This window comes from Euprymna scolopes, chromosome 7 (genome assembly GCF_053919585.1).
Source record: "Euprymna scolopes isolate OS-2025 chromosome 7, ASM5391958v1, whole genome shotgun sequence".
In the NCBI taxonomy this organism is placed as follows: Eukaryota; Metazoa; Mollusca; class Cephalopoda; order Sepiida; family Sepiolidae; genus Euprymna; species Euprymna scolopes.
Window position 1 is genome coordinate 116,576,779 of NC_136488.1, and position 13,594 is coordinate 116,590,372.

The following is a 13,594-nucleotide window of genomic DNA, read 5'->3' on the forward strand; positions in this document are numbered from 1 at the left end:
TAGGTATAACACGAATGTCATTTTGTACGCCTGCGTAATCTTCCTCATTCCATCAATGATATGCGACGAACTATTGAGAATTGTGCAATTTGTGCAGAATTAAAACCGAGATGTTTCCATCCTGCCAATTTCAAGCTTATCAAAGCGACTCAACCATTCAAACGCTTAAGTGTTGATTTTAAGGGGCCATTGCCATCTAACGGTCGAAATAAATACCTATTGACAATCAATGAATATTCGCGCTTCCCCTTTGCCTTCCCTTGTCGAGATATAACCTCACAAACAATCAAATTGTTTCTGTCAACTATTTTCACTGTTTGGCATGCCTTCCCTCAGTCACTCTGATAGAGTGACATCATTCCTCTTAACGGAACTAACAGACTTTCTGCATAAGAAGGGAGTAGCAACAAGCCGCACAACCGCCTATAACCCACAGGGAAATGGTCAGGTGGAATGACTGAACGCGACCCTATGGAAAACAATAGCGCTAGTATGGAGGTTGAAAAAGTTGCCAATTTCTCATTGGGAAACAGTTCTACACGATGCCTTACACTCCATCCGTTCCTTACAGTGTGCTGCTATTAACGCTACACCTCACGAGAGGATATTCCAGTTCAACCGTAAATCAACATCTGGCACCTCTCCTCCCAGTTGGCTTTTAAATCCAGGTTCAGTCCTCATGAAACAATCTACGGTTATCTAAGTATGAGCCATTTGTCGACGAAGTCGAGTTGCTGGAATGCAACCCTCAATATGGCCACGTTAGACTCCCAACTGGAAGAGAGGAAACTGTCACTGCGACAACTTGCCCCAAAACCGCAAGATACACTGCCACACACTAATGACTGTACTATATCACAGGAAGCTGAACCTCTAGAACCAGATACCTTGCTAGAACCTTGCATATCTGAAGAATCCCAGGAAATTTTATCCGCTGATATAGCGCCTGATCAGAACTTATTCGTAAGCAACGTGTCCACCCCTACCATCTGAGAAATAGAGATGCTTAAACTTGAACTTTTGCGTATCATTCCATAATCCCACTCTGAACATTTTTCACTTGGGGTGAATGTCATTAACATCGTTCATTGCTTTGCATGTTTTTAACAATTCTCTTTCCTTTTTTGTTACAGCCTATATACGTGTACTTCTTGATGAATAAAGCCTAGTTCAAAGGTTATCATTCGCCTTCTGTGTTGTCCTCACCACAATCATTGCAACAGGACATATGGTAGAGACTTAAAATTTTAGAGCTGGCAGAGAACAGGAGCTGGAACAGTCAACCTGTTGGCAATGCAAGCTGTGGCAGAGGCAATCAGAACAACCATTGAGGAAGACTTGGCTGAACTTTCAGGTTTACAGGGGGTTAGCATTCAATGGTTACAAGTGGCTAACCATCTTGTATAACCCTACTCAGTGATGCCACAATTCAAAATGTAATACAAGCCAGAGAAGAAGCTGCCTCAACCCAAACAGGGTGAATGCCATTGCAACACCTATTTTTAGTGAGTGTTTCAAATTTGGTATGTGTAATATTGTACATCGCTAGGCATATTAAAAAGGTCTCAGACAATATGGTGAGACTAACAGTTTTTAAGTTTTCTTTCAGAATATTAAAATGACAAATCAAAAACTAGTGAATAAAATATTAATATTTCCAGACAATATTTCTGTCTGGCATATATACAGGGTGACGAAAAAAAAAAAAAGAAGCTAAATGGAGGCCATCTAGAACATATGCTGTAGAACGGAGAAAAAAAGGCCAAAGACCCTAATGTTTTGAATATAATAAACTAGTTATGAACAAAGTTTCATTCAGACAAGACTAAGAAACGGGGCCTAATTATAATTGGGGCCCATTTTTTGGGATCACCCTGTGTGTGTAATATATATATACATATATATATATATATATATATATATATATACACACACACAGGTAGTATTGATTGGCTTCCTAGATGTAAATCCGATGAAACATGCATGATTATTAAAGAGTGCTCAATGCAGGACAGAGCTGGTATATAGTCTGTTTATCATACAAACATTATTGGTTACATATGTGCATACATGTTTCAGTGGAGTTCCAACTTAGGGACAACACTTAGGGAGTAGTAGGTTTTTTTTTCAGATGTGTGATGGGGAAGGAGGGGATGCTGTCCCCCCATGCCATGTTAAAGCCGTCATTAGTAGGGAGGTGTTAGATGGTTCTTTTAGCTTCATGGATATTTATTGCCCATGGTTTAAAATTTCCCATATCCTTAGGTTGTTTTTATGGTTGTATATCTTTTATTGGTAGTGACTTTACTTTCCTTTTGAAAAGTGTTATTTTCATTTATTAGTTTATTTTTTTTAATTTTTTCATTCATTTGTTTTTAGTTTTCTAGTTTTCATAGTAGGGTGAGGAAGGGAGGGAGGGAAGTGCCGTTTCATGTAGGGTGGGGGTCAAGCTGTTGACAGTTGAGGTGTTAAAATTCTATTAGTCTACTTTTCCTGCTTTAATCTAAAGTACTTTTACATTCTTATGGTCTGCTACCTATATGCTAGGTTGTTTTTATTGTTGTCCTTTCTTTACTGTTGGCGACTTTCTATTGATAAGTGTTTTTATTTTATATTTTATTTATTTTATACATATCAATTTACTTTTTTTATTTTTTGATATTCTTCATTTTTTCCTTTGTTTTTTTAGGTTCCTTATTTATTATACAAACTAGCGGGGATACCTGGCGTTGCCCGAGTGTTTGTTTCCGGGGGACGGGGGGGGGGTTAAAAAATGTTATGGTAGGTAAGTAGGAAGGATCAAACCCGGAGTCATGAGTAAAAGTAGGAAAATAAAGTGTGTGAAAAAAAAAAAAAAAAAAAAAAAAAACATCTGCAACGTTAACAGTTCGGCCACCAAGAAAAGTCCATTCCAGTTGTTTAGGAAAAAAAAAAAAAATGACTACGGTAGGTCGGCGCGAACGTGAAAATATAATGTGAATTGTCCAGCACGCTAACCACTACGCCACAGAGCACTGCAGCTTAGTTTAGTGATTTTAAATAACTTCACATGAAAGAACTATGAAGCCAAAAAACCGGTGTTCTCTTCTCAACTGTTCCTTGTGAACGATCCCCAAACGGTGTTAAGTGGTGGCAGGGGGAGGAGGAATTTATTAGAGAGAAAATATTTTACTACTTCCATTGATCTTAACCGATTTTGGCCGTGACTTCTCAGCAGAAAAAGTATAGAAATCTAAGATTATCGAGGAATTTGAGAAATAATAAGCCTATAACACACCTCAGATATTGTTCTGCCGTTTGTGCATATTATATTTGCATGAAATATCTTGATTTTTAATCCTATTAATGTCAAAATCATACGGGGGGGGGGAAATGAGTTCATTTTATTTGTATAGAGATAAGTAAATAAATAAGGAACCTGAAAAACTAAAAACAAAGGAAAGAATGAATAAAAGTAATGTATATAAAATACTTAAAAAAAATAAAAACACTTATCAATAGAAAATCGCCAGCAGTAAAGAAAGGACAACAATAAAAACAACCTATCATATAAATAGCAGAGACTAAAGGAATATAAAAGTACTTTAGATCAAAGCAGGAAGAGTAGCTGCCAGACTAATAGAATTTGAACACCTCCCAACTGTCAACAGCTTAACCCCCCCCCCCATGAAACAGCACTTCCCTCTCTTCTTACATTTACTATGAAAACTAGAAAACTAAAAGCAAATAATGAAAGAGATAAAATATACTAATAAATAAAATTAACACTTGTCAAATGGAAATTAAAGTCACCACCAAGAAAAGATATACAACCATAAAAACAACTGGATGATATTGATAATTTTAGATCAAGGTAAATAAATATCAGCCAAGCTAAAACAACCACCTAACACCTCCCTACTAATAACAGCTTTAACATGGGGATGGAAGGAAACAACAACCCCCTTCCTCCACCACACCTCAACCCCCCCCCCCGACTGCTCACATTCACAAAGCATACACCTCAAGCCCTCCCCTGGAATGTAGATGAACTCAAACATCTTATAAAAACCAATGCCATCTTGACACCCATGTCAATATGAATTCCTTTTTGGTCTAATGAAGTGCTGTCCCTTAATTGGGACTCCACTGAAACATGTATGCACATATGTAACCAATAATGTTTGTATAATAAACATATATATATATATATAATATATATATATATATATAATATATATATAATATATATATATATATATAATATATATATATATATATATATATATATGAGAGAAAGAGAGAATAAATAAAATGCTTTGTATCATTTAGTTATATTACCAGGAATTTTTTTTTCAAATAAAATGAATTTAAAACACGATTTTATTATGGACATATTTTCCTTTAATTCAATATATAAAAAATACATTTCTAGCTAATCTTCAATTGTTTTTCTACTTTTCTTTCAAGGTTCATTAAACAATTAACAAATGATATCATTTTGTAACACTTATTTAAACAGTTATCACAAATTTTTAAGATCATATGAAAAAAGATAAAATTTAAGTGAGTAAAATAAGGAGAAAAATACATTTGAAATAAAAGTTATAAGAAAACAACACTAAAATAGTTAAGTTTGACATTCACTTACCTTTTATAGTCTCCAAAAGATGGACATGTAATTGTCAACAGCAGTTAACCAAAATCCTAAAATCACAAAACAAAACAGATTTGATTTCTTCAAATACATTTTTTTTTTTCAAAATCAAGAAATGTCTGGAATTTTTTTAAAACTGTAATATGAATAAATTTTCTTACCGACGACAAACTATCTTGAAAGAAATACATTTGGGAAATAAATCAAAGAGTTATTTTGGTTTATCTACTCATTTGTGATCCCATTCGCATTTAAAATCTGAGCCAGGGCCAATAACAAAATCTGAACAAAAAAGTTTACTCTCTGCTCTTCATGGATGACCCCAAGCGGTATGCTAACTCAGATGCTGACTTAAATCGACTCTTGCAAGTCGTACACACCTTCTCCAGAGATATTGGACAAATGTGTTAAGTGCTCCAACAGAGTTGGGAAGAAGGTCCAAACAGAAAACATGCAGTTTGATGAAAATAAGACATCAAAGACCTAGAAGAGCAGGAAAAATACAAATACTTTGGCATAGAAGAGATGGATTCACTTCAGCATGCCAAAATGAGAAAAAATTGGCAGTGAATAAACATGTGTAAGGAAAATAAAATTTAAAAACAAAACCAAAATAACTGCAATTAACCAACTAGTCATGCCTGTGATAACATACAGCTTTAGCATTGTCAACTGGACACAAAAAGACAAACAGACTAGACACAAAATATGTGTCAAATATTTTCTGAGTGAATTCATTCAGGACTATATACATAAGGAACTGGCTCTATAAACTGGCTAAAAAGAGGATTGCTCCACCATGATCAGGAGAGGATTATAATGGCTGCCTAAGATCAAGGTTTGATGACCAATGCTTTTCAAAAGACAAGTAGTTTCAGCAATGACAAGTGCCAGTTCTGCCACACATAAGTAGAGAGTGTGAGCCACTCAACATCCAGCTGTAAGGTTCTGCTGGAGGACAGCTACTATACGATGCAATACAATGGAGTGTGGAAAAGCTCCATTGGACGATCTTGTAAAAAGTTAAATATTGAATGTAGCAGCAAGTCCTGGGAACATATACCAAAAGGAATAGTTGGAAAATAAGTCATACCATTCACTATGACTATGCAATTTTGAAAATGAAACTATTAAACTTGACAGTTTATATGAAATAAAAGAAGCAACCTTAGAAGTTAGTGTTCCCAAGTTAGTGTTCCCAAGTTAGTGATGTTAGTGATGCTGGATTAAATAGAGCCGAGAGAGAAAGATAAAATATCAAGGTCTTATGACATTAAAAGAAACTGAAATCTTTGAAAAATATTTCATTCCAGTAATTATAAGAGCAACTGGACACATGAAAAAGAATTTCATAAACTACCTGGCAAATATACCCGATGAACCAAGTGCAAGAGAGATTCAAACAATTGCAATTAAAAGGGACGGTCAGACTCTTAAAATCTCTCTGTTGGAATATATAAGATAGCAGGTGAATGTTTGACATCCAGTAGGATGTCCATATCCCCAGCTTCAAACTGATAAGGAAATTGAGAGAAAAAAAAGTTTTAATCTCCATATATGTTTTCATTGCAAAAATTCCCCTCTGTACCAAAGTACTGTAGATTGTCAACGGCAGATGCCAAATACAAATTCAATACATGGGTTATTCCAACCCAATTCATCCAGCCCTGACACATCCCCCCCCTTGGATTTTTTCATATTTACACCATACAAACTTTGGGTTAAAACTAAGAGAAATCTGCAATTTCAGTCCAGTTGGATTTGAGGAACATTTTTTTCAGTCGGTTTCGGCCTGGAAATAAAAATTTGCTATGTCATGACGTAGAATTTTTGCCCCCTGACGTTTTACAAAATTTGCATTTTTGTTGCAAAAGATAAAGCTTTGGAGCTAAAAATTCACACAGTCAAGGTTTTGAGGTCAAGGAATCCAAAAATCATGGTTAGAAAGATGGCAAATGAGAGGAAATACCTTATTTTTACCATTTATGTGATGCCACAGCACTTTTTTAGAGCTTGTTTGGGACAATATTTTGTTGAGAAAAAAAAAAAAACATAACTGTGGTGCTTTGCCAGACTTCTCCTTTGGATTTTTAAAGTGACTGGGTTGGAAATTACAAAAATCAAATAAAACCTTTCGGTATATTTGACATTTCCAGACACTAAAGCCTCAAAATTGGCATTTTTATAAAAATTTAAGGATTTTTTTGGTGAATTTGGCAACCATCTAATCTTAAGCCATGATCAATATCTGGAGCTGAAAAAGGACTTGGATCGACCCATTAGAGCCCATTTTCATGATAGAATGTTAAATTACATCATATAAAAGGATATGGACCCCTACTTCAGTCAAAATGGACAAAAAATACTCGAAAATAAAAGACTTTGATGCATAATCTAGTTTATTGTAAGAAAATATGTCAAGCAAATATAAAACAGACATTTGTTATAACTCCAACTATTGACTTGATCGGTCAAAATAGTTCTGAGTCTTATTTTTCTCCTCCTCAGTGACCATTCACTGAAATACTTGGGTCTGCACTCTCATAACGACCTTGCTCAGTGGAATATAGCCTCGATCGCTATTAGTTGGCCAGTGGAATTGATATGATGGCTCATGTGGATGCAGGAACTTGCAAGTAAGATCTTTCTCTTCCCTGTTGATAAGCTCAATCAATGCTAACCACCAATATCCATCAAAAATGCAAGTAATATAGTCATTGCATTTGAGCAACCAGAGTTTCATCTAGCGGCACAAGCATGTCCAGGAAAGAATAATCGATAAAGATCGTTGTGTCAGCACTCAATTGCTTGCCCTGAATAGTAAACTGAGAAGTTGGTTTGAAATAGTGACAGCTCCTTGTACCAGGCACATTATCTCTCAGTTTATATCTCATTTGAAGTTTTTCTCAAACTGAAACCATGTCTTCTTTGTCGATCTTTAGAAACATGATACCAGTGATTGATGATCTGCAAAAGTCTGCAACAGCATGAAAGGTGAGTATTTGGTCTTTTATTGGCCTTTGCAAGCTGGCATAGAGAACTTTGCATTTAACAGCCCCACCAATTCCATCACAGGGTGATTTGCCATGACTAGTTGCAAAAAATGCCCAAGTTGCATCAATTCCAAAATCTGATGAGTGATGGCAATGGTTAAGAAATGCTTTGAAATTTTTATATTGGCCACCGCAGCCAGCGCTGAAGTACTCTACGCTCTTGATCCAGGGAAATTTCTCTTTGATGTACAACATCACCATTCTTTGCAGTTCATGCACAAAAAAGGTGTCATGCTCAAGGTCATTTGAAATGATGCATAATGAGATCTGTCGAAGTTTCCCATTGTTATTTTTGTAATAAATTACCACTGGATGCATGGCACACTGGTCTTTGTTCCAGTGATATCCCTGGATCTCATCTTGCACCACGTAGTGATAATTTTCTGCAAAGTCCAGGGGAATGATACATTCGATCTCAGTTTTTTTTTGTTTTTTGTTTTTTTTAAATACTGAGCTTAGCTCTTTGCTGTGAAGGAATGGGTTGTTAGATTATCAACACTGTATACCAACATCTCTATGAAGTCATCTACATCAGCCATCTGTGTCCATAGCATTGATCTATCCACACTCTCCCACTGACTATATGACATCTCACCGTCAATTTCCAATTCAGTAAATTTATCTCTGATATATATCTCTAGAGCAGGGAAGCCTGGACATTTAGGACAATGGTGGACCATACATTCATTGGTTTCGCAAACTACCAAGGCCCTCAAATCTTTGTAAGTGATATTAAAAGTGGGACTTCCAGTTGGTACATTAGCAGCACTCATCTCTGGATTCTTCAGCTTTCCTTCTGAGCTGAGTCTTGACAGCTGAAACAAAGCAGTCAACAAGCAATTTGCTGTTTTGATGGTGGGTGCAAACACAAACCGAATGAGAACCTGATGTCAAGACGGTGACACACCATTTTGGACGGAGCTCACAGAACTTTGAAAGACCTATTTTGTGTTCAGGATATCTTTCTTTGTAAGCTACATAAAGCTCATAATAGCAGCCGTTTCTGGACATGAACTTTGTTACCAATGCTCACAAAATCTTTTCCTCTAGGCATTAACCGTGAAAATTCATCGTCCTCATAGAAAGCCAGGACAGAATTGATAACCTCTTTTGAGAGACCTTTTCTGTGGTAATGAAAGAATACCTTGATCATTTTTCAGTTGCCGTGCTTCATGTACTATATATTCAGAGACATTGAAATATTCAGACACCTTTTTTAGAGACCAACTTTCCAGAGCTAAAGTCATCAACTGGATCTTCTCACTGGTTTTCATTTCTTTATTCTCAAGTTTGGCCTTCATTGCATCCAAAAAACGATCATGGTCCTTTGCCTTTGCCACTAAATCCGTTTGACTCATTTGACTGCTAATAGGGCTTCCTAATTCAGGGCTAGAGATGTTAAGGACTTTGGCAGCTGCCTCTACTTGCATTTCATAGCTTCTAATTTCTCTGACAATATTGATTTTTGTGCGCTTCTGCATTATACCGGTCTTTATAGGGGATATATCAAACATCATTAGATTGTCATTCAGTTTCTCTCTCTTGCTCAATTTGTGACTCATTTTCAAGGTCTTGATTATCACTTTCTTCTGTTTCACTTGGATCTTCTAACTTCTTGGCAGCTGCTTCACAGTGACGGCAAAGCTTCCAGCCAGGAACAACATGCTAGCCCTTCTGCTTTAGCATCTCAGCCATGTCTAACTCGATAGCATGATCACCCTCTACCTTTTTGTGCTTCAAAAAGATGTTGCAGCACTTCTTTGTATATTTTTTCTCAAAGTAATGCCCCAAATGAAGTTCGTGATACCTGCAAATGTTAGCAACAGTTTCATCAGTGAATGTGACACCAGCTCTTAATTCGAGTACAGTTCGTACATCATGCTCTAATGCAGTTATTGGTGTTGAAGATGGCTTCAGATTGTGGTGACATGCACTCTTGATTAGTAATCCAAAAGAACATTGAGGAGCATTTGTCATGGTTGATGTATCTTCTCCCTCTCGTTTCCTTGCTTCAGAAGATATTCTTAATTTATTGCTCTGGAAGAAAGCTATGAAATAATTATTACAATATAATAAAAATAATTCACAATGAGCAGAATCTGCAATACCCAACTGCAACATTAAGAGATTTACAGACAGTATAATACACAAATGATGTTACAGTAGCACATTCTTTATCATAAACAAAGGCAATGTAATCAAAGAAATGAAATTTGCAAAAAGTAATATTTATCTTCTTATTTTCTGACCATTCAAATTTGATAATGAAAAAAGATTTATTATGGTAATTTCTAAAGTGTGAAATTCAACTGCATGTATTTCAAGGTGCTACAGAACTGCAATGCTGGGGTATAAGAAATTCTATTTTAACCATTATTATGCTTTGAGGTTAGTGGGCTAAACAATAATTTAGTAAGAAACCATAAAAAAGTGACAGGAAAGAATAAACTTGGATTATTGACAAACTTAGAAGTTCACACCAAAGAATGCATTATTAGATCAATGCAACGAGTAAATAGCCTTAAAGAGAAGAAAATTAATGATAGCAGCGATGAAATATAACTATGAGACCGTCATAACTAGCCAAAGAGAGACACCCATTTATCAAAAAGGGTTTCATATGAAAGCGTTTCTTCTGCTGAAGATTACCCTTTACAAATATGTATCATGTTTTTAAGAGCCACAAATGTTGACTTCCCTGTTTGTCTTTGACAGTAGTTAACATCATGCTCTTGTAATAACTCTGAACACACTGTGTTGAAAATGTATCACCAGAAACAGAACAAAATTGAGCAATCAAAAACAGAACATAACAGCAAGAAATCATAGCATGAATTCTCTACTTCACAACTGAAGTCAATGTAATGTCATTTTGAGTGAAACTGATCAAGAAAAAGTATATCCATTTGAATCAACATGAAACAATCAGAACTGAAGTCAATGTAATTTCTTTTGAGTGAAACTGAACAGGAAAAAGAACATTTAAATCAACATTTAAAAAAAGCAGCATAGGACATTATTCGGGTATCATTTGATAGAGGAATTTGCTTTAATTGACACTCAAAACTTGATTACTCAGGTGGACATGATTCTGAACAGCTTAAATGCATTGATTGAAAGCCCATAATACAAGGATTTGCTGATTTAATGGTTTAGAAACAATGATCCAACTGTCCAAAAATTATGAACTGCACGGCACGATTGTATGGCATGTGCTTGAAGGTATAAATAATAAACACAATATCTTATTTCGACTTTTTGGTCAACTGAGTCGATTCTACACTACCCCTAGTCACAATTCATCCACACATACAAATGTTATCATGATCAGTAATATTCTACTGCACATTTTCAATTAGATCTAAACATAAAAGAGAAGAAAAGAGAGGGTTAGATCTTGCCTCAGTATGATAATGAGCAGAATGTTATGCTTAAAATGAAAATGTGACTTCATTCATATCTGAATGTTACCTTACATCTTTCCTCTAAATTTTAAGCTGTTGCTATCTGCAAATCAAAAGATAATGGCCAAAAGTTGTTTTTTTGAAAAGCTCAAATGTCCAAAACTTGTACATAATTAAAATTGCTGTCCATATGTCCATATATGTGTCAAAAATCTTATTTTCAGCAATTTTTTGTCCATTTTGACTGAAGTAGGAGTACATATCCTTTTATATGATGTAAGTTGATATTCTATCTTTAAAATGGGCTCTAATGAGTCGATCCAAGTCCTTTTTCAGCTCTAGATATTGATCATGGCTTAAGATTAGATTGTTGCCAAATTCACCAAAAAATCCTTAAATTTTTATAAAAATGACAAATTTGAGGCTTTAGTGTCTGGAAATGTCAAATATACCGAAAGGTTTTATTTGATTTTTGTAATTTCCAACCCAGTCACTTTAAAAATCCAAAGGAGAAGTCTGGCAAAGCACCACAGTTATGTTTTTTTTTTTTTCTCAACAAAATATTGTCCCAAACAAGCTCTAAAAAAGTGCTGTGGCATCACATAAATGGTAAAAATAAGGTATTTCCTCTCATTTGCCATCTTTCTAACCATGATTTTTGGATTCCTTGACCTCAAAACCTTGACTGTGTGAATTTTTAGCTCCAAAGCTTTATCTTTTGCAACAAAAATGCAAATTTTGTAAAACGCCAGAGGTCAAAAATTCTACGTCATGACATAGCAAATTTTTATTTCCAGGCCGAAACCGACTGAAAAAAAATGTTCCTCAAATCCAACTGGACTGAAATTGCAGATTTCTTAGTTTTAACCCAAAGTTTGTATGGTGTAAATATGAAAAAAAATCCAAGGGGGGGGGGTGTCAGGGCTGGATGAATTGGGCTGGAATAACCCACATCTACCTTTGCAGCCACTATCTTATGTAGCTTACGAGCACCATTTCTGCCACATTCACTTGTGATAATAAATTGCTACATTACATCCAATAAGCAACAACATCACAATCGCCATATCTACAGAGGAAGAAATTCCTATTTTTCTCAATATTTAGTGCTCTCACCACTACCAGTTAAAACCGGGTCAAATTCTAAATTTTCCTATGATATTGTGCATACATCGACATTAAATGGTTATTACATAACAATCTTTCTATTTCCCAATTCAAAAATAATAAATTCTCCCTTCTCAAATTCTGCCCATTTTGATTGGCTGATACCCGACTGTTCACATAATCCAGAATTCACTTCTACAATGAATAAACAAGTGCTCTAGAAATTATACAATATGGCGTCGCTCTCTATAAAAGAAAACCATGCTAAAAAAAACAAATTAAACTTTAACTGATCATCGTTGTTCTCTACATATAATTGTGCTGAAAAAAAAAAAAAAATAATAAAAATCAAACATTAACCAATTGTCGCGCGGAAAAATAAAAAGATTAAACATATTAACTGATTAGCATCACTATACAGAAGACAATTTTGTTTTGTTTTTTTTTGTGGGTAAATTTTTACATTAGCTTCACCTCAACAATTTTCTTTAACACTGACTTTTGTAGGTTTACGACTATGCTGATTACGAAAATTTCATTTAAATTTAGTAAAGACAAGTACTTTTCGATGGTTGAGGGTGTCTATTTTAAAAGCTGCTCTTAACATGAGGAGGTTGGGGTCGGCCACCAACAACCGCCGTATTTTAATTTTTTAGAATTTAGAAGGAAGGGGGGCTGCGTCAACAGGGCAATACCGGTTAACAGGTTCTGCTAGGCTTATATAAAATACAAGTATTTTAAATTGTTGTAAATAATGATTGTGAAAAAAGTAATCAGAAAGATTTAATAGAAAAGATTTGTTTTGTTTTCACTTTTTGCGTAATTTAGTAATTGTGTAATACTCCAGATGGCGACAATCATTTATCTCTTGATATTCGATATGAAAAGTTAAAGTGGGAAGAGTGGGGCAAAATGATTTGATTGATATGTGGCTGCTTTTAAGAGTGAAAGAAAACGAAAAAACTGATTTCTTAAAATTACCTTTAAAATTGTTAAAAGTTTATTGCAGGATGAGATTTTGTTTCATGGCATAAGTCCAACGTAAACAAATTCTTGATGAGCCAACCACCTTAAGTAATCCAATTTACCAAATTTACTAACGATTACTTCAATATTTTCCCCATTGACTACTGTATACTCATTAGCCCTTATCCTAGAATGGCCTCTGAACTTTCAAAAGTGGTAACTCCTTTGTCAAAAAAATAAAATAAACCTTTGATGTTAAATCGAGGCATTTTGGTAAAAAATATAATTATGCTTCACGTCCTTAATATCTTAAAATTCAAAAGGTTTGCTTAAACTAGCTACATTTATGTATATCACCAATAGTAGTTTTATGTAATACCAAAGAGATACTATTTAATAGATAGCAGAGACTAACAGTGCTACAAATC

The 13,594-nt window shown here is 35.0% G+C and overlaps 1 protein-coding gene across 11 annotated transcripts in view; it reads right to left on the reverse strand.

The window, feature by feature from the left end:
* LOC145279904 (putative E3 ubiquitin-protein ligase RNF144A-A) overlaps positions 1-13,594 on the reverse strand; it is a 136,537-nt gene that overhangs the window by 60,206 nt on the left and 62,737 nt on the right. For all 11 annotated transcript variants that reach the window (XR_013868480.1, XR_013868481.1, XM_080131451.1 and 8 more), the window contains one exon: positions 4,631-4,686. The gene's annotated coding sequence lies outside the window, so the exon portion shown is untranslated. The remainder of the gene's footprint in view (positions 1-4,630; positions 4,687-13,594) is intronic.